Source organism: Neopsephotus bourkii, unplaced genomic scaffold (genome assembly GCF_033783945.1).
Source record: "Neopsephotus bourkii isolate Nb327-2 ecotype Australia unplaced genomic scaffold, CSIRO-AGI_Nbou_v1 NB_234, whole genome shotgun sequence".
Lineage (NCBI taxonomy): Eukaryota > Metazoa > Chordata > Aves > Psittaciformes > Psittacidae > Neopsephotus > Neopsephotus bourkii.
In genome coordinates this window covers 16347208-16371330 of record NW_026900744.1, presented here as the reverse complement: position 1 = coordinate 16371330, position 24123 = coordinate 16347208, and the positions used below count along the sequence as shown (strand labels likewise).

The window sequence follows — 24123 nt, the reverse complement described above, 5'->3', positions numbered from 1 at the left end:
TTGTGTGGGAAGACCTATGGAGGTCATTAAGCCCTGGACTGAAGTGTGTGGACAAAGGGGGAGACCTGGGCTGCAAAAGAGTGTTTCAGGAGCACCAACACTGGCTGGTGGGGCAATGTGGGGTCCTTCGACAGCAGTCCGCAATACTGATGTGGGTCTGAGGTGCTCAAATCAAACCTGAAGCACCCACGGTGCAGGTTTGTGGGTGCTGCTGCTGGGCGGGTGCGGTGGCCGAGCTGTGCTGGTGGGCAGAGATGTGCACCCGTCCTTACCCCCTTGCGTGTGCAAGGGGGGTGTGCCCGGACAGTTCCTGCTCTGTTTTGGTGGAGCTCGGCTCCTTCCTCCTTTGTTATCCTGCGTCTGCCCCCTCTGGTGTATGCGTGAGTTCCCTTTCTCCGATTGTCACAAATTTCTTTCCCACTGTGTGGGCAGGAGACAGATTTTAACTGTCTCTATTCCCCCCCCCCCCCTTTTCTTTTTTAATTTCGTGTCCCCCCCAGGTTCCCCCCCTTTCCTTTTCCTCCCTCCCTGCTTCTCTTGTCTCTCCCTCCCTCCTTCCCCTCCCTCTTTTTCTCCCTCCCTCCCCCGGCTCTTTTTCTCCCTTCCTATAACAAATAATGTCTCTGGAATAGTATCCCGACCTCACCCAGCTCTCCTGCAGGAGCCATGCCTCTGTTTTCAGGTAAGCTGTGTCCAGCGCTAGCTGCTGCCAGGGATGGTGGCCCTAGGGAGATCCCACTCGCCATTCCAAAGTAAAGAAACGCTGTCGCCGTTGGGGACATCGCTTCTCCCAGCTCGCTGCTACCTGTTGGAGACGGCCGGGAGACGGCAGTCCCCGCCAGTTGAGACTATCTCCATCCCCCTCCTTCTCCTCCTCGCCTTGAGCGATTCGGTCTCAGAGAACACCTCCTCCCCTCCCTTCTCGGCGGCTTTTGTCTCACCCCAGCCGCCGGGGATGCGCTGAGCTTCGGGCGCACGTTGCGCCGCCGCGTCGGGGAAGGAGGACGGGGGAAAGGAGCCGGCGGCAGCCAGCTAAGAGAGGTAGGCTGGGGCCCCGGCGGGCTGCGGGGCCGGGGGGCTCTGCTCCTCGCACGGGAGGATGGAGCTGCGCTTTGGGAGGGCGCCCCAAGTTTGAAGCTCGACTCCCCATTTCGCTCCTTCCCGAGGGTTTCTCGGGGGCTGCGGCTCGGCGCTCGCAAAGTTTTTATTAAGGTAGCCTCGGAGCGGCGAGTACCTCTGCACTCCGCTTAAGGTGGCTCTCCGCCGGGCGCAGGGGGCCGGGGGCAGCCGTCGGGGTCCCGGCCGGCAGCGGCCGTGGCCGTGCTGCGGCTCCGGGCTGGGCTCTGCTAGTGGGGCTGGGGGACCCTCCGCCCTGGGAAGCAGCGGTGTGTGTGTGTCTGTGCCGGGGGCTGCCCTGCCTCATGTCCCGGTGGGGTGGATGAGGCCGAGGTGGGGTGTTAGCCCCTTCTCTTTCCCTGCCTCAGCCACCTGAGAGCTCTGAGCGCTCCGAAGAGCCCATGCTCTGGGCAGAGGCAGTGGTGGTGACCTGCCCTGGACTTGTCCAGCTCCAGTCCTCCTCTGCTAGCCCAAGGCCTCCCAGATGTGCAGGATTTCCTCTCTTCTCTGGGAGTGCACAGGCTGCAGGGGCGTCCCCATCAGCCTCCCCTGCCTGCCACGGGCATCCAGCAGTTTGTGTGGTCTCTCTGCACCCAGTTCCCACTTTGTATGGGTCTGGGTGCTGCTTCTCACGTTGGTCCCTGCCTGGCTGTTGTTGGTGGCAGTGATGAATGAGTGGTCCCCAAAATCAAGGTTTGCTTGTCTTGTTCCTGTAGCTCTCCTGCCTGCTCTTGCGTTGCTGAGTGGGTGTTTTGGTGCTTGTGGTTCCTGCTGGCCTTCTGCATGGCCAAGGTAGCTCTCACCCATGATCCTGAAACAGACAAGTGCTACTTGTTGCCTGGACCACCCTCGTTTCCTTTATGGGCTGCATTCCCCTGGGTGGGTGATCTCATCCCCCTCTTCACGCTGACATGAGGCCAGGCTTGGTCCATGCTGCAGATGGGGAGGTCTGGGCTCAGGATGCCGTGGGATGTGGTGACACTCTCAGCCGGTCCGTATCCATGGCCAAGGCTGTTTGGCAGATGAGACACAGCGTTATGGAAGGTGCTGTCAGTGAGATGAGACACACGACTGCAGCCTCGGCTGCTGCTGCTGGTAGCAATTTTGGCAAAGACTGGGACATAGCTACCATCCGTTGAGTAATTCCAGACTGAGCACCGTCCAAATGGGAGTGTCTTTTGGAGGGGTTCTCTTCAGCTCCCTCTCTCCAGAGTGTCTGCACAGTATTGCTGGCACATGGCAGCAGCAGGATGACAGGGAATTTTGATCTGAGGTCTCTGCAACGCAGCCCTCCACCAGTGCGGCACAGGCAGCATGGCAGGGTCACAGGGCAGGTCTCAGCACTGGTGCTTTCCTGGGTGTGTGTCTACAGGCTTGAAGGGAAGAGAAGATGGCTGTGGCAGCAGGCTGTCCCCAGGCACGAGGCTCCCCTCTCGTCTCTCCTTCTGCACGGATGAATTTCCTTGCTTCTCATTGGTCCTGGAGTACCTGGAAAGTTTGTTCAGTGTAGTTGGGGATGCATTTGCACCCCTTGAGCACCTGGGGGTTTCCTCCTCTGCCATCACACAGGCAAGAGTATACCTTTCCCCAGTGAAAGGCCAAATGAGAGTGTGGCCCAACCCTGCTGCACTTTAGCACCTGTTCTGGATGGGTGACAGGTTGATGCTGAGATGTGGTGTTTTCCTTGGGCTTACCCATGCTGCCGCTGTTATAAGCATGTTTGTGTGATCTCCCGGCCAGTGGTGCCTTTGCCCTCCTGCAAACAGGATTTTCCCGTGGCCATGTGAGGCTGTAGCCCCCTGTGCCCCATCCCTGGTGTGGCTGAGTCAGTGCACCCACCCACTGCATCCAGTGCCTGAGTCAGGCTTTTCATACACTGGTGTGAATCACTCACAGCCACACTGATGACTTTAGTGACAGCTGAAAAGAGAAAACAATCCCTTCCCCACTACTGCTGTCAACTGGTCTCCTTGCTCACAGTGACCCAAGAAAACTTCTGTGAGTGGCACTCTCGTGATGCCAGGTGGAGTTTCTGCTGACTTTCTGCATTCTGTGGTTGGTTTGATCCATGGATGCTCATGGCTGCAATGGGTGTACAGTGGGCTGGGATGATGCAGCCTGGAGGACTGCTTTTCTTCCTTGGTGCAAAGAGGGCTCTGCTTGCTAGGTTGGAGTGAGTCTAGCAGTGTTGCTGAGCCATCCCTTGGCTCTTATCTCAGGGCAGGGTGCATTTTGGGTCAGTTTTCCCCAGGCTGCTCCACTTTCCACCTCTGTCTCTCTGGGGATCACATGTGGAGATCTGGATCCCCAGCCAGGCAGCTTGCTCTTCCCTCTCCCCCAGCCTGCTGAGGTGCAGCAGGACCATCTGAACCCCAGCGTGAGCAGCTGGTGATGAGTAAAAGAGCTGTCAGGAAAAAAGCCAGTTCCCCCCCATGGCTTCGACTGCTCCTCTCCCCAGTGCTGCTGGCTGGCAGATGGTCTCAACCAGCAGCTCAGCTGGTGGCTGGGATGCTCTTTGCTCCCTTACCAGAGGCTGGGGCTATGTCTCCACTGACCCCCCTGGGGCCGGAGGTGACTGTTTTAGCACAGGAAAGATGTTTGTTAATTAACCTCCCCAGGGGTCCCTATCTCTTGCTTTCCTGGCTCTGCTGGAGAGACTGAGGCTGGTGGCATTGCCTTCTGCCAGTCTGGGCAGGGGACCGGGGCAGTCCCACATCCCTCAGCACCAGGTACAGGCTCACTAGGGATTATTGGAGCATCCCTGTCTTCCCATTCAAGCAGAGAAACTGCAGGGTGAGGGGAGATACTAAATAAAACCAGTGCCTTGTACCTCTGCATAGCTTCAAGGGAGGCACAGGCGAGCAGCACATCAGACAGGCTTCCTGGGTGTCTTCCAGGTCTCAGCCTGCCCCTTGGCCATCTCCTGCAAGTTTTAGATGCTGCTCTGCTCTGTTGCTGCCTGGTGCTTTTGCAAAAGCTTTTCCTGCCCCTCCTTCCCTCTCAGTGTCGGCTCCCCACCAGCATGTCCCCTCCTTCCTTCCTGCTCCCTGCGGCTGAAATGAAGTGCTGGAGTATTTCAGGGATGTCAAAACACACCATTAGTCACAGCCGTGAGGCCTCGTGCCCAGGGAGAGGCTGCTGAGCTCTGTCAGGCTGAGAACAGAACAGGGTGGGAGATGGGGGGATCGGGGATGAAGGCTTGATGCAGCCCAGTGAAAGCTTTGGGATTTCTCCCTTTCTGGTGTCTGTGGCATCATTCTGAGTTTGCTCTGAGCAGTGGGTTCCATCAGAGGTTCCCTGGCATCCACTATTCCACAATTCCCCTCAGATGTTGAGATGTGGCATCTGCAAAATGAGGAGCTAGGTTCCCCCCTTGCTTTGTTGGGGGTCCTCCCCAAAAATACTATGCTAAGGCCAAGGGGACTCTCCAACTGTGTCCAGCTCCTGTGTTAGTTATTAGCTCAGAAGAGATGTTTTCTTCCTCTTCAGGCCAGAGGGTTGTTAAGTTCAGCACTTTCCATGTTGAGTTATGTACCCTGTGCCTCAGAGGCCACCTCTAGTGGATTCAAATCAAACATTGGGTTTCCCAGGCAGTTGTTTAAACAAGGCAGCACAGGCACTAGAACACCCACTCCCTGCAGATGGGCAGAGCCCTGCTGCCCTGCTCACCATCCATAGGCATTTGCGCTTCTTAGCCTGGCTCAGGTTTGTTACTCTATTTCTTTGGTACCAAAATACTCTTATCTCCTTTCATTTAACAAGCAAGGAATATAGGATCCTGTTAAAAACACAGTGTGTGTGTTTTTAAACCTGTGTACTCGCACAGGCAAGATACCAGAGATGCTGGAGCCTGATTTCTACTCCCTCCAGCACTGCTCCCCTGTCCCCCCACTTAGCCAGGCAGCAAGAAAGTTCAGCGTTGTCAAGCTTTCTGTGGAAGAGGTTGAGCTTCATCTCCTCTTGTAATTCCCTGAGGACTGCTGCCTATAAATAAGCACCAAACCAGCTGGAAAGGTGCTGTAGAGCACAGAGGTGTTGGCAGGCCTGGGTGATGATGAACCTTACCCCTGCGAGCAGATCCCTGGAGAGGGGCAATTAAGCTGTGGCTAATACTTGGTCCAGCAAAGCATTTGCATTTTCCTTGCCTTGTTTTTCCCAGCCGCAGGTGGAAGGAAGGTGGGCTTTAACTCCCTGTTACTCTGGGTGCAGAGAGGGGTGCATCTGCTTCATGCCCTCCAGCTGGGACCAGTGTAGAGTGCTTTTATGAAACTGATCCATGCTGGACAGCTTGTTTGATGTTGACTTGTCCTTGGGGCATCCTCTGTGACTTTTAGGGATGGGTGCTGGAGGGTGAAGGGCTTTGTGCAACTGGCTCTGCTGTTAGCAAAAGCTCTGGAGAGTGAGCTTCTTCCTGCAGGCGGTGAGCCTGCTCCCCAGGCTGCTGTGCCACCCTGCCCAGCGTAGGGTGCGAGTCTTGCTGGGAGTGAGGGTTCATGCAGTGGAGGGACCATGTGAGCACAGCTCCAGAGAGAAACCCTGGCTGTGGTCTGCTGTTGGGGCACAGAGCCAGTCCTGGTGGCCTCTCCAGCCCTACAGCATCTGCTCTGGAAAGCCAGCATGCATTCACTGAGGCTTTCCAATCAGGGCTGGGAAATAAGACCCAGTTCACCATTAATTTAAGTGTGTCCTTCAAGGAAAGGAGCACCTCTTCTGCATGTTTCCATTACCTGGATGAGCCCCATGGTGGGCCAGGGTGGCTACTTCCAAGTTGGCTGCCGGGTGAGTTTTAACTGGCATGTCGTGTGCTGACTATGCCTGAGAAAATCAGGCTGTAACTAATGGGAGTTGCTTAAGATGGTGGCTAATTACCATGATTAACTGAGGAACAGTTTGGGTGACTCTTCATCCTGCTCTGTGCTCTGTCAATCATCCCAGCCCCTTGGGGGGTTGTGTATGTGGCTGCAGCCCTGCAGGAGCGCACCCTGGTTACCTGGGGGCTTGGGGAGGAGAGTGGGAGATGGTACACAGCCCTGTGGCAGTGGGGTGGTCTGTCTGGCCATCGCTGCTCCTCTGCTTTCTCTATAAATGGGGTTTTTCCCCTCTGGAGGCAGCTGGTTAGGGGGCTTGGTGCTGTGGGCATGGCTGGAGCTGGGACTCCTGTTGTGGGGCAGTAAAGGGTGAGAAGCTCCGTCTTAAAAGTGTGAATATAGGCATGAGGGACATGCTGGGAAACGGGGTCCAGCTCTTGAGTTTTCTCTATCCCATCCTCCTCTGCAGGATTTCCCCCTATCTTTGGGTCCCCCTTTCATTTCTGCCACATCAGACGATGGCTTTGGCTATTTGATCAGCAGCTTACTAAGCAACCTTAAAAAAATCTGTTTACAAAACACATGTCCGCTGATGCTAAGTGAGTCTGGTTCTGTGGGCTGCCGCTTGCCGGCTCCGCTCAAAATGTGTCACTTGCACCGATGGTTATTTTTAGAGCTGAGGTTTGCAGAACGCAAAGGCTGGGCAGGTTTTTCCAGGGTGCCAGATTCCTGGGAGGAGGAAGGGTGGTGATCTCTCATTCTGTGCCGGTGCGTAGCAGCTGTTGCTTTCACCAGCGTCCTCCTGGGGAGACGATGCTCACGTGGCTTTCCCATCTACATGGGGATTTATACATTCTTTGTGTATTTCTCCTGGTCCTCCTTGCTTTGTGCTCAGCAATATTCCTGCCTCCATACTCCATCTTTGGTGGCTGGTGCTTCCCTGGGGGCTGTTTCAGGCTGTGGCCAGCTGCAGTGCAGCCCTGCCCGTCCCGCCGGCCTCTTTCCTTGCCTGTGCCTCCCCTGTTTCCACTCCAGGAGCAAAGGACCCTGCCTGCTCTGCCAGTGGTGTGAGCTCAGGCTGTGCCAGGGTGAATGAATGTTTGCATGCCAACAGCCAAGGAGGCAGTGGGAAGGGGTTGGAGGAGATGGGGAGCACAGCCCAGCCCCTCTGCTCACTCTGGCAGCCGGGCTGTCTCTCCAAAGTCAGTGTCAGGATAGAAAGGCAGGAGGAATGGGTTGGATACTGGCCCTGCTCCCTCCCTAGCCACTCTGGGCTGGATGGCTGCAGTGACCCCATGGTGGTCTCAGCAGGAAAGCATTGCTTTGTTCATGTTCACCTTCATACCTCTCTGGACATCTTCTCTACCCCCTTCCAACCTGCTTCTGACCCAGGCTGGAAAGCCATTGGTCTTGCAGCCTGTACCCTAACCACAGGCTACTGCTTGGTGTCTCTTCAACTTTCTCTCTGTCTTGACTTGTTGCAGCTGGGTTCTGAGCTCCGGGGCCACTTCCCCTTTCAGCCTGGCCTGTCCGGTCCCACGGTTATCACCCCAGCCTGTCGCAGGTCCATCCCCTCAATAGCTCCCGGGGTGGACCTGGTGTGCGGTGCAGGGCTAGACTGAGTGCACACCTAAGTCCTCATCCTGGCATCAGAAGTGATACAGGGTCTTGGAGCGCTTTATGATCAGAGGGCAATGTCATGGGGAATGAGGGATGCTCTTGAATGCCTTCTTGTGTTGGGGTGGTACTGAGCGAGGAAGGGAGGAAACCAACTCCTCATGGTGCAGCTTGGTGTCCTGGGGAGTCCATGGGCATCCTGTGCATTGCAGTGCAGTCTGGCAGCCACTCACAGGGTTTTCCCTGTCCTCAGAGACAGCGCTTTGGTTGAATTTTCAATGCTTCTCTGGAGTGAAGCTAACTTGCACCAGGCAAATTCATGAGAACAAGTAAAAGGGGTGAGCAGAGGGCAGAGGCTTTGAAAAACCCTGAATTAATGTTGCCTGTTGGAATAGGAAGTTGCAGGGTTGAAGGCTTTAGGTTTGAAAGCCATCTTTTAAATCTGGTGGTGTTTTTCTGCTGGTGGATGTGATATAAAAAGCAAAATTGAAATGAAGTGTGTCGTCTGCGGTGGATTAGACAGTTTCCACCAGCTACAGATGACTTCCCCTCCCCCTATTCTCCCCTCTTTCCTTTCTGTTGGCACTTCTTTCTCCCAGCAGCTTCTGTCTGGAGCTGACACTTTCTTTGCTTAGCAGGTGTCTCCTGCCCTGGCTCCCCTCCTGCACCCTGGGCTGGCAGCACTCACATGTCTTCTTAAAGGTCTGAGAGGGAGAATCTATTACTCTGCTGCAGAGTTTTACCCTTCTGCCAATGAGAGATGGCAATGCACAAATACTAGCCTTAGTCCTTGCTCTTGTGTAGGACCTTTAGAGAAGTGTTGCTGCTCTTTCAGCTCAGTGGGGCTGGGTTACAGCTGAACATGGAGCTGGGCAGCAGGGATGCTGCAGTTGCTCTGCCTGCTTTCTTTTCCGCTGCCTATTTCCAGCCAACTGCCAAAACTCACTCAGTTGTTCTCATGTCTCACTCAACTTGTGACTGTCGTGACTTTGTTTCAGTCACTTTATCTGTTTTGCTGGTGCAGAAAGCTGTTAGTGTTGCTGGGAGAGTTTATTAGTCTTGATGCTGTCACCTGTTTCCTACTTGTTATTCCTGGTAGTTAATTTTCTTGCTGCTCCTTGAGAGCTGGAGCTTGTTTTCCCCATGATAACCTTCCAGAGGAAAGCAGCTTTCCAACCTCTGCCCTGAAGAGGGCTGCTGGGGTGATGAAGAGGGCTTTGGTGTGCTTGGGGATGGGGCTGCAGCTCAGAACTGGGCTCAGACCTACTCCTATCCACTGTTGGGATTTTTGGGTGACTTGAGCTTGTTTGGAGCAAAAGCTGTAATCTGAATGAATGTTGTTCTCCTCATTTTTAATTTTGAAAAGCCTTCATATGTGGTCTGCTTTGTCTCCCACTTCCATCATCTATACCGTACAGCTGACCCCAGGAAGCGAGCCAAAAGCAAGGATGCTTTCTCTGGCATGAAACGTGAACTGCTGCTGGGGGCTGTGGAGCAGCTCCTGGAAAGCAGGCAGGCAGGCAGCTGAGGCACTGATACTACCAGGGCTCCTGCTACAGCCTCTGTGGGCCAAACCAGTCGAGTTTCTTGGCCCAGGCTTTCCAAAGGGGCATTGGGTAATGAGATGGGGAACTCCTGCATAGTGGGTATCCTTAAGCAGCTTCTCCCAGGTGATGGAGGAGGGTGTGATGCATTGACTTGAAGGTGTCACCAGCTACTTTAGTAAAAGTGGACCTTTGTATGCACTACACCTGTAATCATAAAGGGTGTGGGTGCTGCTGGGGTTCTCTGTGCATGCAGGGTGCAGAGGATAAAGACAATTCCCAGGGTGGCTGAACACTGTCACCTCTGCACTGAAGTGAGGAGTCTGGTCAGTTCTTAGCAGCACTGTGCCCTTCTTTATAGGAGGGTGCATAGACAGGTGAGGGGGCTCTGGGGCACTGCTGTTTGTTTCTCTGTGCCTGGAAGCAGTGCCCGTACAGGAGAGCTGGGGTGAGGTGATGATAAGAAAGGGCGAAGCTGCTCTGTTGGATCAAATATGTATTTTATTAATAAAAGGCTTATGCTGTGGTTGGGGTGTCCTGCAGCAGGAGCAGTTTCGATTCAAAGTGAGGATTTAAATGCTTAAAAAAAACCCAAACAAAATCAAGTTGGAGAGATATGACAGTGTTTTCATCTTGCTCTTACTCATCAGTTCCCTTAATAATGTCTGCTTTTTTCTTTAGTTTTTTTTAAACATATATATATATTAGAGGAGACCAGACATAGAAAATAAGTGAAATGTGTCTCCTGAAGCTATGAAGTAAGTACCGAGGCTTGATAGTTCTCACTTTCAGTTGATACTGGATTCTTGCTATTAGAATACACAAATACACTGCACCAGGAACTGAGTACCCCATTTCATCCTCTTGTAGCACATCAATTTTAATGTTGCTTTATGGGATGGTATTGAGAAGTGCTTACATCTCCCCAGGCTCCTTTGCTGTGGTGGTCTAACCGTCACTGGGTGTGGGAAGGACCCTTGGTTCAGAAGCACAAGTGAGGTCTTATTCATATGGTGATCTTGGCATGTAATAGGAGGATAGAGGGAGATCTTTGAGTGTTGACCTTCCCATCTCCTGCCCCAATGTGAGGATCCTCTAACAGGCTGGACTGGGTGGACATAGTGAACAGAAACAGCTGCTGCCCGTGTGACGCTGGCATCTTTGTGCATGTCCTACATTGCTGCTGTTAAATCACCTGGGCTACCAGCGGCTATTGCTATGCATCACTGTGAGGAGAAGACAAATAACCCTCCCCGGGCTGTGCGCGGTTCCTAGCACAATATATAAAAGCTGTCTTGAGGAATGTTTAATGTGTTTCCAAAGGGCTGGGGGGTATGGGTGGCTTCAAAAGTCTCTTTACATGCTGGTTGCGTTAGATGTATTTACTTGGATTCTAGCACCTCTATTTTTGGGGGTCTGTAGTTTTGTGGATTCAAGGGTTGAATGCTGCAGGCTCTGGGTTGCTATATCCTGCTGTTTCCTCCAGCCAATGAGATGCAAACATTGCATTGGGATACAGAAACATGTAAAAATTTTGATTTGTGATCTAAAAAATGAGCTGAAAACCATTAGCACTTCCTATATTCATGTTTTCAGGTCTGTTTCTGTTTTCTGAACCTTTGGGGCCAAAGAAGAACAGGAGGGAGAACTGGAAGGGACTTCTGGTCTCATCCTGTTTTGGCTGGGGAGCAGTTTATTCTGGTGGCCTCTCAGTGATGCTTAGTGTGGTTGAGGATGTTGTCTCCCTTTCATCTTGATGCCAAACAATTGTACTTCTTCACATCTTTTCTCTAAACTAATGATTTTTCCAAGCCGTGCTTGTTTTCTGGATTCCTTTCAGTAAATCAGCATCTTCCTTGGAATGTGGTCTCTGTTTTGATTTCCCCCTCACCTCTCAGAGGCCTCAGTGGCTAGGGTTTCTTTGGGGGTTGTCAGACACCACTGCTTAGCTAGTGCTGAGCTTTCCCTTTTTCCCTGCCTCCAGGCCAGAAATAACCAAAGCATCATTAGATTTGGAGGATCCCTCAGGCACACTGCAGCGGACTGGGATGGCAGCCTTTCCCTGGGGAGACCTGGGAGCTGAGCTTTGGTTGGAGCATCCTTGCACTGGGGCTGGACTAGTTGGGATGCTGCAACCTGGGAGGAGCAGGGTGGTGGGTGGCACCACCAGGATGCTCTCCCAGCCTGGATGGTGCATGCTGGCAGGCTGGGTGAGACACATGGAGAAACCCTGTGGAGAAGAGGGGGTAGAGGTTGTTTCAGCCAAAACACTGGCTCGGCAGCCCACTCATCCCTGCCTGTGCTGCTGGGGGCTGTCTCCCTCCCCAGTGAAGGATGGGGTGTTACTTGCACACCGCTGGCATTAGTCACGTCGGGAGGTGTGCCAGGGCCATGGTGATGACGCCCGTGCGACCTGGGAGAGTTGTAGGTAGAACCTATTTTTAACAAGGATTGCTTTGGCCCCAGAGGAGGTCCTGGTGTGGCAGCAGCTGCAGGGTCCCAGCACACCACGATTTTTGGGTGATCCATAGCAGGAGCTGCAGGAGACATGGGTGGGTGCAGCCCAAGGTGAGCTTACCCCTTCCTGCACTGTATGACAGGGCTGTGCCATTGCTTTAAAGCTGGCTGGGGTGAGGGGCTTGCTGCCTATGGCTTTCCTGGAGGGAAAACTTACCACTGAGTTAGAGCCAGCCTGGGGATGTTGAGAAGCACCAGTATCTCTATACAGGTTTGTCTGGTGGATTGAACCCCTTGCTCACTGCCATGCAGTTCTGTAAAAAGGCACTTGGCACAGGAGCAGGTCCAAACCCTCTGCATCCCTACACATCACACTAAGGGGATGCAGTGGTTCGTGGGGTGAAGCACAGCAACAAGGATGGGTGAAATCAGGCCAGGTTCTATTGGGTTTAGAGTGTGAGCATTTGTCTGTCCTGCCATTCCTAGGTAAGTCCCTTTAGGTGCCAGCCTGGTGGCTGCACTCTTTCTGCTCTCCTCAGGCAGTGTGCGCCCAGCCCATGTTCCCGTATCCTGCTTAAGACCTAAGGGCAAAGGTGCAGGTTTTCTGTCTTAAATAACAAACTGCTGAAGTGGTCAGCTGAATACGAAAGCAGCAATGAGAGACCTTGGTTAGCGTTGTCCTTTTGAAAGGAGACACAATAGAAATCTCCCGTGGAAGTTTTTGTTTGTTTCTTCCCCCCTCTTCTTGACTTAATTCAGCATTCGCAGTGCAGAAAGTTTCTGGGAGATGGTGTGAGGCTGGTTCTACCATGGGGTGTTTTGGTGGGTGTTTTTTTTCCCTTGCTACAGTAGCTTTAGGAATTTATCATCACTTCTCTGTTTTTGGGCTTCCCCCCTCCCCAGTATATGGAAGTAGCAAGCTGGGAATAAATGTGATCCGTTAGCCATTTCAGGCAGGCTGTGTGTACCCAGTGCTCCACGGCTCACACCAAACTGGGATTTTTATGCACACTTCATATTGGCCTCATGTTAAAGCTCCTGTGGGCTGCAGAAAGCACCCGAGCCTCTTTAGAGGATGCATTGCTTGGTGTGTAGCATCCTTGGTCAAAACCTGCATGGGGGGTTAGGGTATGCTGTGCGTCTGTACCTGTAGCACTGCTTCCTGGGCTCCAGGTGTGCTGGGCCGCATTTGGACCCAACAGCACACTATAGTCATGTACTCAGTGCTGCGCTTCTCATCCAGGTTGCTCACTCTGACTTTCAAATGGGATGGGGAAGCCAGTTGGCAAAAGGAGGTTCACTTAGAGATGCTGGTTTAGCTCCTGGCTATTTGCTGGGGTGGCATGGGAGACCCTCAGCTCTTGGCAGTGGGGTGAATACCTGGGCTTGCTCTTGGACCTGCACCTGGGTACAGGTGATTCAACAATTTGGCTGGAGATCCAGTGTGGCTGAAAAGAAACTGTGAGAAGTTTCTGCAGAGGGGTAGCTTGACTGTGTCAGGTCTGTGTCTATAAATCCCTCAGTGGCTGCATGTGATCTGCTGCCAGCCTTGCCTCCCTGACATCTCAGGGACGCTGATTGCTTGGAAAGTTCTCTGTGGACAGCTTGTTTTTGTGCACTTGCTGGTGTTATTGAGCTTTGCTGCTGAATTTCTCAGGCCAGGTTTTCTGTGCAAAATAAAAATGAATGTGGTGGAAACGAGCCACAAACGTGCTTGTGGGTGTGAGTGAGTGCTCCATCAGTCTGACTTGCAGTCAGTGTTGGGTGACACAGAGTAGCTTGGGAGGCACAGGAAGGGTGAACACTGGGAGCACTGCAGATGCGCATCCCCACTGAGCAGCTTGTCTTGCACAGAGCAAAATGCTGTGTGCACAAGGCTGGTGACAGATGGGGAGATGTCCTGAAGGTGTGAAGGATGTGCCTGGGAGGTGGCTCATGTGGGGTGTCTGCTCTGGTCTGTGCTTTGCTGGTGAAGGGGATGGCCCATGTGTAAGAGTGGTTTTGGCTTGAGGGTGCTCAGTACTGGGCATGCAGCTTCCTCCTTTCTCTGTGCCTTGTGTGTGGCATGACGGGGTTTTAATACAGCCCCAAACAGACCAACAGGCACTGGAGGAAGGCTGGAGACCTCACAAGTGGTTCTGTTGGTGGCTAACACATAAACAAGGGTTAAACCAGGAAGATCACCTGTTTTAAACCCTACATGTTATGTGGGAGTCATGCACCAGCTCCAGCCTGGGAAGGGTGGATGTGTCAGTGTGGTACCCTGCTGGGAGGGATGAATTTCGGGTGCCACTTGGAGGAATGGAGGTGTGGGGCTGGGAACCATGAAGGATGGTTTCTTGGATGGCCCCAGCTTGCTGGAACATCTTGCTGGTGCTCTGAAGCCTGCCAGCAGATGGTGGATGGCTGGCATGGGAAATTCAATGGCATTAAACTAGGAAGGAGTGAGTGGGCAAGAGGAGAGAGGGGGAGTGACACTGCCAGAAATAGCTTTGCCCATTTCCGAGTTGCCGAGGTTCTGAAAGCAAATGGTCCCCGCTGGTGTCCAGCATGAGCATGCAAGGGGAGTGATGGTGACGGGGGACAGTACTGAACTACATTGCAGTGCCGGATGGCCATACCATGCTGGAGGAGAAGCCCCTGGGTGGCTGCGTGCTGTGTGACATACGCCGGCAGTCTCGCACTGCCGGTCCTCAGCCATCCTTGAGATGTCTACAGAAATTACAGATGGCAGTTTTCTAGAGTAAAAAATGTTGTGTGCCGCCTGCGGAAGAGCCTTGTCTGCCTTCCTGGAGACAGAGAGTGACGGATGGAGGGCCACCGATTAGCAGCCGCTCGCACGCTATCGCAGTGTGATCCCTGGTGTTTGCAAATATGGTAAAGTCCAAGCTCCAAGCACACACGCTGCTGTAAAAGGGCCAATTTGAGGATAGAATTATGAGCTTATTCAGCTCTCGGGCATCCTTTCGGTAGAGAGAGATGGGGCTGACAACTGAAGCAGTCAGTTCGGGTCAGAGCTAAGTTCCTTCTAGCTTTGTGCCTGGTCTGGCTGCTCAGTGAGGACTGTGGAGGATGCTGAGCTGGCCTGGTGTGCATCTTAAGAAATACAAGGAACGGCGTAAAAAATCAGACGTACATCATTCTTTCCCTACTGGATCTTCCGAAGCTCTGGCTACTGGTAGCACAGAGCTTGGAGACGCAGCTAGGCTGTTATTCCTCGGTTTACCTGCCATCCTCTCTTCCATGAATTAGTCTCATCCTTATTTTGAGCTCATTTGCAGTGTGCTTAAGGTCCCACAAAGCAGCTATCTGGCAGGAAGGTTGCTTTGGTATAAATTATTCTGAGTAACATGCTTCAGAGGGATGAAACAGCAACGATGAAATAATGCCACAAATAAAGAGGGAAAGAAGAGGAGGCAATCGCAGTATTAACAGCTCAATGCCAGCAATTGTAGCAAACTGATAAAAGAAGGGAAAGCAGAGCTGGATGAGCTCTCGCTGAAAGAAGAAACGTTTTGAGGAGGAGAGGGAGCCCAATGATGAGGTGGTGGCTTTGGGCCAAAGGGAGGTGTTGAATTGCTGGCATTAACAAAGCAAGGCAGACAGTGTGGGTGCTAAGCACCACTGTTGCTGGGGTCTGGGGAGGGAATCTGCAGCAGGAGTGGGGGACAAGGCTGCACTGCTGGAGGGAAAGGAGGCCACTGATGGTGGCTCCGGTCCAGCTGGGTGTATCTGAAAGAGCAGTGCCTAAAAATGCCATGCCCTGTGCCTGTCCTCTTGCCCAGATGGTTTCCAGAAGTGCTAACCTTTCACTTGGCACCTTAGTGAAACGGCTGGGCTTGTGCCCAGGCTGGCTTGCCCATGGTGCTCAGCTGGATCTGGGAGCGTGGCTGCCTTTAGGAGCTGGAAGGAAGCACCCAGGCTTTCCCAAGGGATTTGGTGGTGTTCCCTAAGGGGCCCCTAGGAGCAGGCATGTGTAAATTTGGTGGGAGGTGAGGACTGGGTTCTCGCTGAGTCCTTGGTATTAGTCCTGGTTGAAAAAACAGGATTACTGAAATTGTCTTTTTAGCTCCCCATAAACATTTGTTTGTTTTCCTCCCATCTCCCATACTGTAAGAGACTGATGAGAAATGGCTCAGGGGATGAACTCTGTGTGTGTTTGTCAGCTTGGGGTGGCTGAGGGTGGCAGGGACAGGTGAGGATGAGGAAGCACAGGGATTGGTCCAGGCTTTTACTCCTGAGCAGCCACGTGTCGGACATGCTCTCCTACTCAGAAGGAAGCAGGTTGGGGGTCCACAAGGCCTGATTTCTGCATCTTTTATGTTGACAAGAAAGAAATATGTTTTTATTGTCCGTTTATCCTGACCCAGCTCAAGCCAGGGTAAGGTAAAATGCAGATCTGCTTGGGTCTCCACAGTTTGCAAGGTAAACAGGGTTATAGAAGCCATGAGTGAAGGAGCAAAAAGAAAACCTGCCTTTCCTCGTTTGAGGTTGAATCACGAAGGTCTTGCTCTGTTTATCCAGTGATACGGGCTCTGCCTTGCCCTTGTGCTTGTGGTTGAAGCTGGTGAGGACCTTGCAGCAGAGGATGCTTGGCAGGGTTTCTTCCCCAAGTCTTCAGCACAGCAGGACATGCTTATTCTCTATTCCCTTCTCTTCTTCACTGTGCAGTTTGTGCAAGAGGCTTTTTTCTTCACTTTTTTCCCCCACAAACAATAATACCTTTTCAGTGAGTCTTCGCACGTAATGAGAACAAAGTCAAAGAAGAATAAACCCTGCCATCGCTCACCTTTAAAGCATCCCTTTGTTTTAACCTCTCAGGGGTGCTGTGACTCCTTGTGCCAGGAATCTGATGTTTGCATGATCATATAATTGCCTTTGCGGGTCTATTAAGTAATGACACACATTGTGGTTTCTGAGTCACCTTAGCAAAGGCACCGTTGGAAATGAGAACTTCTCCCTGGCTTTGCCAGGTTAAACAAGAATTTTGTTACTTTTGTTGTTTCCTGGCTGGAGAGAAGAAGGGCAGTCTGAAGGAGCTGCTGCTGAGTCCAGTGCGGGGTGAAATGCAAGGAGAAAGCCCAGATGGCTATCCTGGGAGATGAGCCTGGAGTGTTGCAGTTTGAGGCATGTGTGTGTTCTTCCTGCTCCATTCCTGCAGGCAGTTCCTGGCTAAGCCAGACATTTTTGGAGAAGCTGTAAGCTCCAGCGTGAAGCCAGAATCAGGGTTTGTGCTGGCAATGCCTGGAAGGCATCAGGTGCCATTCAGACCCACAACCCAGCAACCCAGACCAAGCAGCTCCCAGGATCAGTGTCCGTCTTGGGATAACATGTGTTCAGCCCACCTCAGTACTGAGGAACAAACTTTTCTGGGGTAGTGCTCAGGAGGCCAGGATGTTTCATGTCTCCCCGTTTTTCCTTCTTTATTTGCATCTAATCCTCTTTGCATCCATGGTTTCAGGCTGACCTGGGTTTCTGATCTCCTGCATCAAAAGCAATACCTTGTTCTCAGCCTGTTTCTGTGTGCTGCCTCATTTCAGGTGCTCTGGAGCAAGGAGCAAGGGCTGGATGCCAGCAGTGTTTCCCAGAGACCGGTCTATTTATTTCTAAAAGCATTTTCTTTCTCTGTTGCACAGCAACTCTAACACACCCTGGCTGGTGCTGGAGCTCCTGCTCCTCTCTATACATCGGCAGTTCTTGCAGCCGCTGAGAGTGATGGGGAAGGATGGCAAACCCTGATGTCACTTGGGATCAGTTTTCTCTTTGAAACAAGCTAGCTCAGGCTCAGTCACAGGGCTCAGCAGCACAGCTTTCCACAGCTTTGGGTACTGGAGCAGCTGGGTGCGATGTGCAGAGCCAGATCTGCTGCTGTGTGCTAATTAAAGCATAAATTCAGGCTGTCCTTGGGGTGGTGATGCTTTGTCTGTGACTACCTGCGTGTGCTGCTCTTGGCTCACCAGCTATCCAGAGAATGGTGGGCTGGGATGTGGAGGCACTGCTCTCCCCATGTCTGTGACTGGATGAGGGCACAGTTCCATACATGTACTTTATGTTGGTGCTGTCTCTCTGTCCCACACTGCAGGAACGATAGGCAACCCAGGGGGATCACTGCGCTTTTCGGAGGAAAACCTCCTTGCAGTGGGAGCTGGAGAGAGGAGGGCAGCTTGGAGGCGTGACTGCTTGCACAGTTGTGCTGGAGCAGAGTTATATTCCTGGAGGGTGGCCCAGCGATTGCAGCTGGAAATTATCTTAGGAAGTCCTGTCTCTGCCCTTCTTTGGAAAGCAAACTATTAAGGGCACGCTCTTTGGCTATGTGTATGTATAGCTTCAAGCACTACTTGTTTCTAGACACTGCTGTTGTGCAGATCACAGCTTGCTTTCCTGTCCCCAATTATTCCTATTGCCAGATTTGGTCCTGTGCTGTTTGCAGAGCAGCAGTGCTGTGCTAGGTGAGCCAAAGCCCATCAGTTGCCCACCAAGGTGGTACCTCTCTCCTTGGCCCTACTGGGTGGAAGGGAAGGAAACGCTGTGTAAGGAAGGGAAATGCTGAGCTGTGTTGGGCATCGTCCCACATTCCCCATCTCTGCCCACAGCCAGTGGCACACATGTCCTCAGATCTGCCTGTGTTCATTTCCTCTACCCTCCCGGGAGCTGGGATGCCAGTGTGGGTAAGCACTGGGGAGGGTCTGATATCGAGGGTGGCATGTTGCAGGCATGAAGGGTGTGAGATAAGGGGTACCTTGCCTTGAGATCCAGAAACGTCTGCCTGTCTGGTACTGAGGGGCACAGGAAGAGGTGAAGATATGAGATTGTCTCAAAGGTGATGCTGGAAGAAATCTGGGGGTTGAGTGGTTTTTCAGGATGGGCATTCCCAGTCCCCCAGACACCTTGCTGCCCATGCCTGGAGCCACCCTATCAGTGAAATGTCAGGCCAGCCAGAGCCCTGTCTCTCACTGCTACCCCGGCAGCATTTTGCCTCCTTCTGACCTTGCCCTGAAAGCATCCTTGGGGCTGGGCTTGCTGCCTGCAGCCAGTCCCCTGGGCCAGGTCCTGCTCATCTGGCAGTCTCTGGCTCTCCTGCCTCTCTGCTGGAGATGGAGGGCTGGTTTCTTTGATGTACATTTATATAAGTAATCGTGGGGTTGTTTAACAGTTGCTCTTAAAGGAGAGATGGGATTATTTCATGTTTTGATATTCTTAAAGCTGATTCCCCTGGGAGTGGGGCTCTGCAGGAGGGCTCCTGTACCTGGGGCTGTGCTGTCCCACTGCTGGCACAGGGAGAGCCCTCGCACCCACCACGGGCTTGCTGGCCTTTGAGATGCCTCCTAACTGGGATGGGATTTGAGCAGCAGCCTGGCCCATCCAGGCTCAGTGTGGCTTTTACTGGGAAGCAGAAGCAGTTCTCAGGCCTGGGAAGCTTGCTCACCACTGGAGCATCATCTCAGTGTGAAATCCCTGGTGTAGCAGAACACAAGCTGTTTCCCAGACAAAAGGTTGAATGATATCTAGAGCTGAGGCATCTCCCTGGCCTTAAACAGCCCTTGGGTATTATTTGGAGCTATGCTCTTTTCTCCATCTGATCTTTGCAGTAGTTCCAGGGGTCTTTGTTGTAGTGTCTTGACATGGTGGAGGCCCAAAAATTGTTTATTGCACGTGAATGGGAGATGATAAATGAGTGTTTTCTGAGAAATGAGCCAAGCGGCACTTCTTTGCTTGTGCCATGAGTGCCCCAAACACACTGGAAGGCCATGTGCAATGCTGCCTTCCCCCCTACCTTCTTTACTGGGATGTCTGACCTGACCCTTCCACCTGTGCTTGTTGCTGAGGTAGGAATAGCTCTGTGCAAGGAGCCTTTGTCTGTAAATGTCTCTTTTATTTTCTTTCTCACCTTGCTTAAGTCTCTCCGTTGCTGGTGTTGTACAAAGCTCCCGAGCATGGGATGCAGCTTTGGCTCTTGCTGGCTACTAAGCAAGTACTGGGGCTGCTGGGAGCAGCTCTTCCCAGCAAAGCCACAGCAAACCTGCTGGTGGCAGGGGCAATGGGAGAGGGTTTAATCCAACAAACTTTTCCCCAGTAATAAATGACTCGATTTAAAATAGCTCACCCTCACCAGCTGGCTCCTGCAGCCACTCTGCTGCACAAACCTAGCCACTACATTCACTGCAAGTTGAAGGAGCTGGAGAACTGGGGGGATTCGGAGCTGGTTTGAGTGGTGCTCACTCACCACAGCATCCATGCTGCTGTGAGGGGAAGTGCACGTGGTGGGAGACGAAAAGGCCACGAGGATGAATCAGTCACTTTTGCAGCCCATCTGTCTCTGTTTGGAGGGGCCCCACGCTGAATTTCTTCCTGGCACTCTGAGGTTTCGTGCTCTGCTTAGCTGCACTGCATGAGCTCTCCTTCTACCCTGGAGCAGGGACTAATAATTAGCAGCTTGAAGTAATCACAGCTCAGAAGAGAAAAGCAGATAGGTTTTGATTGTCCTGGAAATCAAGTGGCCTCTCTGGCCTGGGACAGGCAAATTAGTGAGCCAGAGGGAAGGAGTGGCAAGGGACAGATTTCAAGCATCCCTATGCCCCAGGATGGAGTGGGGCTGAGATATCTGAGCATTGAGTTCCCAGGGACATCATCCAAGCTTAGGGAAGAAATGTCCCCTATGGGCTGGTGAAGCATAGAAATGCCGCCTGACTCAAGTTGTCCCCAGGATGCTTGAGGGCAGCATTCTAGATGCTCTGCTATATGTACACATCTTCCTGAGGGGTTTGCTCTTGTCCCTTTTGTGCTCTCTCCTTGCTCATTCAGGAGAGAGGAGGGACACTTGCTCACAGGGGGAAGCAGCATCATCAGAGCAGCTTCTTACTCAATGCTGCTGTTGAAATCATCCTGCAGATCCCCAGGGAAGGCTGCATGGGCTGATGGACTGTGGTAGGAGTACTGGCAGCTTTGCTGCTAGTTGCATTCACCACAGCCAGGGTTTGTCCATCATGGGCTGGGGCCTTGTGTCCTCTCCAGGAAGGGATTTCTGCCTCCCTGCTCAGCTGGGGCTTGTGGCAGTGCTGGAGCTCAGCACTGAGGTGCTGGACCATTGTGCTTCCTGAGGAAGATCAGTCCCCACAAGCCAACACAGCATTAAGCCTTTCTGCTTTATCTCTGGGGGTTTGGTGAGGGTTATTCAGATAATGGAAGAAAAGAGCTCACCCAGCGTCTTAAGTGCTCAGTGTAGTTATTACGGTAATACATAGTTACTTGTCTAAAGACTTGATTACTGCCATTGTAACACAAACACATACACTGAGAAGACCCCTGAAAGGAATTTCCTCTTTGTAGGTCAGCCATGCTGCTGGGAACCTGCTTCTCAGTGCAGCTCTTTATTAGTTAATCAGCTACTAGAAGTTAAAAATGAAGTATGGTGTGGGAGCCCAGGGTCTCCTGCCTGCAGAGGCTGTGTGCCTTGGTTGTGGTATGTGGTTTCGGTTGAGATAATGGGGTTGAGTCACTTCTCAGTGTGTGGTTGTCTCTTGAAGATGCTGCAGAGGACCTGTGTGTGTCTCCTCTTCCATCACTTGTCCTCTGGTGCAGATGTCTTGAAAATGCTGTTCTCAGTGGTTTGTGGGCTGGGGTGCTGCTCTGGGTTGTGTCCTCTTTCAGCCCATGTTGCCAAGGGGCAAGAGATGCTCACTGCACTGTTTGGCTGTGATAAGACCAGTGTGGGAGGGGATGATGGATGGATGCTTGGTGCAGTCTCTCTAATGAGATCCCCAATAGACAGAGTGAGCTCTGGCTGTGCATTGGCACAGCTGGGTGTTCTGTGTCCTCAGATGTGCCCTGGGTTCTGCTGGAAGCTGTATGCTGCTCCCAGCCACCATGCAGGTGAAAGCACAAGTGCCAATGATTTCACAGTTAAATATCCACTCTCTAATTCAGTTTGGCTGCTCATGGTGCCCTGTGGCCATAGTTTTATCTGGATGACTTCTCTGCTGCAGGAGTAAACGGTAAATTTCCTGACTGTTACTACTTTTGGACTGAAATTTTGGAGGTAAGAGCCTCTAGAAACTTCATTTTCTGGTTTTGAAAGCCTGCTATGTGTCACAACAGCAGTTGTTTCTCAGCTCTCCTGTATCAAAGCATAGCATTGCTCTGCAGTAACATCCTCTGCTCCTGCAGAAGTTGGGTGAGTAGAGGGGCAGTGGGGACTGCCCAGAGCCCTGTGTGGGTCTATGCCATGTTCTTACCACATCCTGATCATGCAACCAGGGATATGGATAGCGAGCATCAGCCTGAGTCACCGGTGGGGAACCTCGTAGGGGGTGTGTGGGGTGTCGGGCAGGTGGATATACTGTTTTCTCTTTGGTTTTTTAAGTTTTTGTCATGAACAAGCTGCAAAGACACCTTCTGTCTGGCTGTTAACAGGGAGCTGTGTGGCAACCTGGGTTCATTCCCGTGCAAAGGTTGATCTGCAGCTGGAGGGGTTCAGAGGCAAGGGTATGCACCCTAGTTGTATGTTACTAAGCAAACCTGGGGTGGAGATAGGCCTGCTGGCTGGCTCTGTGGTCCCAGCTCTGGTCATGACCCATTCCCAAGCTGTGGGAAAATAATTCCGTATTTTTAAAGCCAGCCATGTGTTGGCTTGCTGTAGGTTTTTGCCCTTTGCAGGAGGCAGGGCTGGCAATGAAACAGCAAAACCAGGCAAATGTGGTGTTTTTACCAATAATTCAGATTTTGTGTAAAAATGTAGCAGGTTTGTTTTCAGTGTAAGGGGGAGACCAAAGGCTAGAAGATGGGCAGACACCCTGATGTCAGATGCTTTGTACGTGGCGCCTTGCATCCTGTGAGCGCTCTAGTTAGCACATAGCCTCATCAGCTTTCCTTAACAAAATGTTCTGGCATCCTCCCGTCTCTGCTTGTCACTTCTCTGGAGGGAACGTGGCTTGTTCTGTTGGCAGTGTAAGCCTTGTTTGCTTAGGTGGAAGCAGAGCTAATGATTTCTATTTATTTCCTCAAACTTTCTTGGGGTTTCATTTAAGGGCTCTGCTTGAGCTTCTTCATTTGCCTCCAAGCCTGTGAACCGCCGGTGTCCCTGGAGCAAGCCTGGTGGGAGATATGTTGGTAGGCATCAGAAGAGACAGTGTCCGCATGTATGCTGAAGCTGCTCTTGGGATGTGTCCTTATTTGCACTGAGATAATTGTCCTTGGGGCTATGCTGTGGCTGAAACCCAGAGTGCTTGTGCTTGGTATACAAGAAAGGCTCCAGTCCTCCCCAAGGAAATGCTCAGGGAAGAAACAGGGCTGCAGAATGGCTGTTAAAAAAACCCCAAAACAAACCAACAAAACAAACTCAAACCAAACCCAACCCAAACCAACAATCACCACCAAAAAACCCCAACCACCCAAACCCACCACCCACAAAAAAAAAAACAACCCAAAATGCAAAATCAAAAAATGCCCAAACCCCAAAAGGAAAACTGATGTGGCTGAATGAGGAGTTAAACGTTAGCAGGGGAGCATTGAAAATGAGCAAAGCAATATGAAAAGGCAGAAGTTGGAAAAATAATACATTATAAAGAACTGATTGAAAAAGTGATTAATGCTCTAAAAAACAAACCTCACATGGGTAAGTAAAGTAGTGAAGAATCTGTTCATAGCTTTCAGTGGGAGCAGCCAAACTCTTGTCAATGTGCTAATTAACTTGCCGAGGCTCTTACTGGCAGTTGCCTTTTTCTTTCTGGAGACCTTGCTAAGGCGTGAGTATCCCTTGGGTTGGTCAGGTTGAAATTCAGGGGCAACTTTAAGCACTTCATATTTGTCGTGCAACACCACAGACTCGAAGGAGGTGGGATGCTTCCATGGCTGGGCTGTGCCCCTCTTCCTCTGTGGCATGGGGATGTCAGGCTTATTTTGGCTCACATGGGGGCCATGCTCTGTTTCATCCCCTCAGTTACTCTTCATGTTTATTTGTTTCCTGTATGTAAGTTACTTTTTACACCTGGTGTGGTGATTTCCTAGCCTTTCTCCTGACTGCCATTCTCACCTCCCTGCTTGTTCTGGAGGAGGAGTTCAGGTGTCTCCGAACACCCTGTGGAGGGGTTAAGATGAGGGATCCGCTCAATTTGTTACATTATTATGTACCTCATGGGGGTTAAGCTCTCTTTTCCCTTGCTGGGTTGTTTCCTCCCGTGTCAGGGTTGTGGTTAGGAAGGGCATGACAGCCTTGGTGTGAAGCACCTGCTGCCTTGCTCTTTTCCATCATCCCCTCTTTCACCTCCATTGTGGATAAGCACTGGGGGAGGAATTTGAAGAACTGGTGGAGTGAAGCCCTTCCCATAGCAGTAGCATGCTGAATGACACCTCTCTGACATGAGAATAAAGCATTTCACCATGACAAGGCTTTGGGTGTATTCTCAGATACAAGCATCTCATGTCTGTTTTGCTTAGCCAAGGAGCGTTGCTCTAAGCGGTGTTGCTGGCAGCGTTCCTGTGCCTTTTGCTCCCATGTGCAGCTCTTGAGTCAAAGCCACACTGGTATTTTCATACCCAGCCCCCTAAGCTGCTGCCTGCCCATCATCCCACCCGCGTGGGGTTGG

At 51.9% G+C, this 24123-nt stretch overlaps 1 protein-coding gene across 1 annotated transcript in view; it reads left to right on the top strand.

The window, feature by feature from the left end:
• Positions 1-865: 865 nt before the first annotated feature.
• The window catches only part of CACNA1E (calcium voltage-gated channel subunit alpha1 E), a 139368-nt gene continuing 116110 nt past the window's right edge, over positions 866-24123 (top strand). The window contains exon 1 of the mRNA XM_061345581.1: positions 866-1041. The gene's annotated coding sequence lies outside the window, so the exon portion shown is untranslated. The remainder of the gene's footprint in view (positions 1042-24123) is intronic.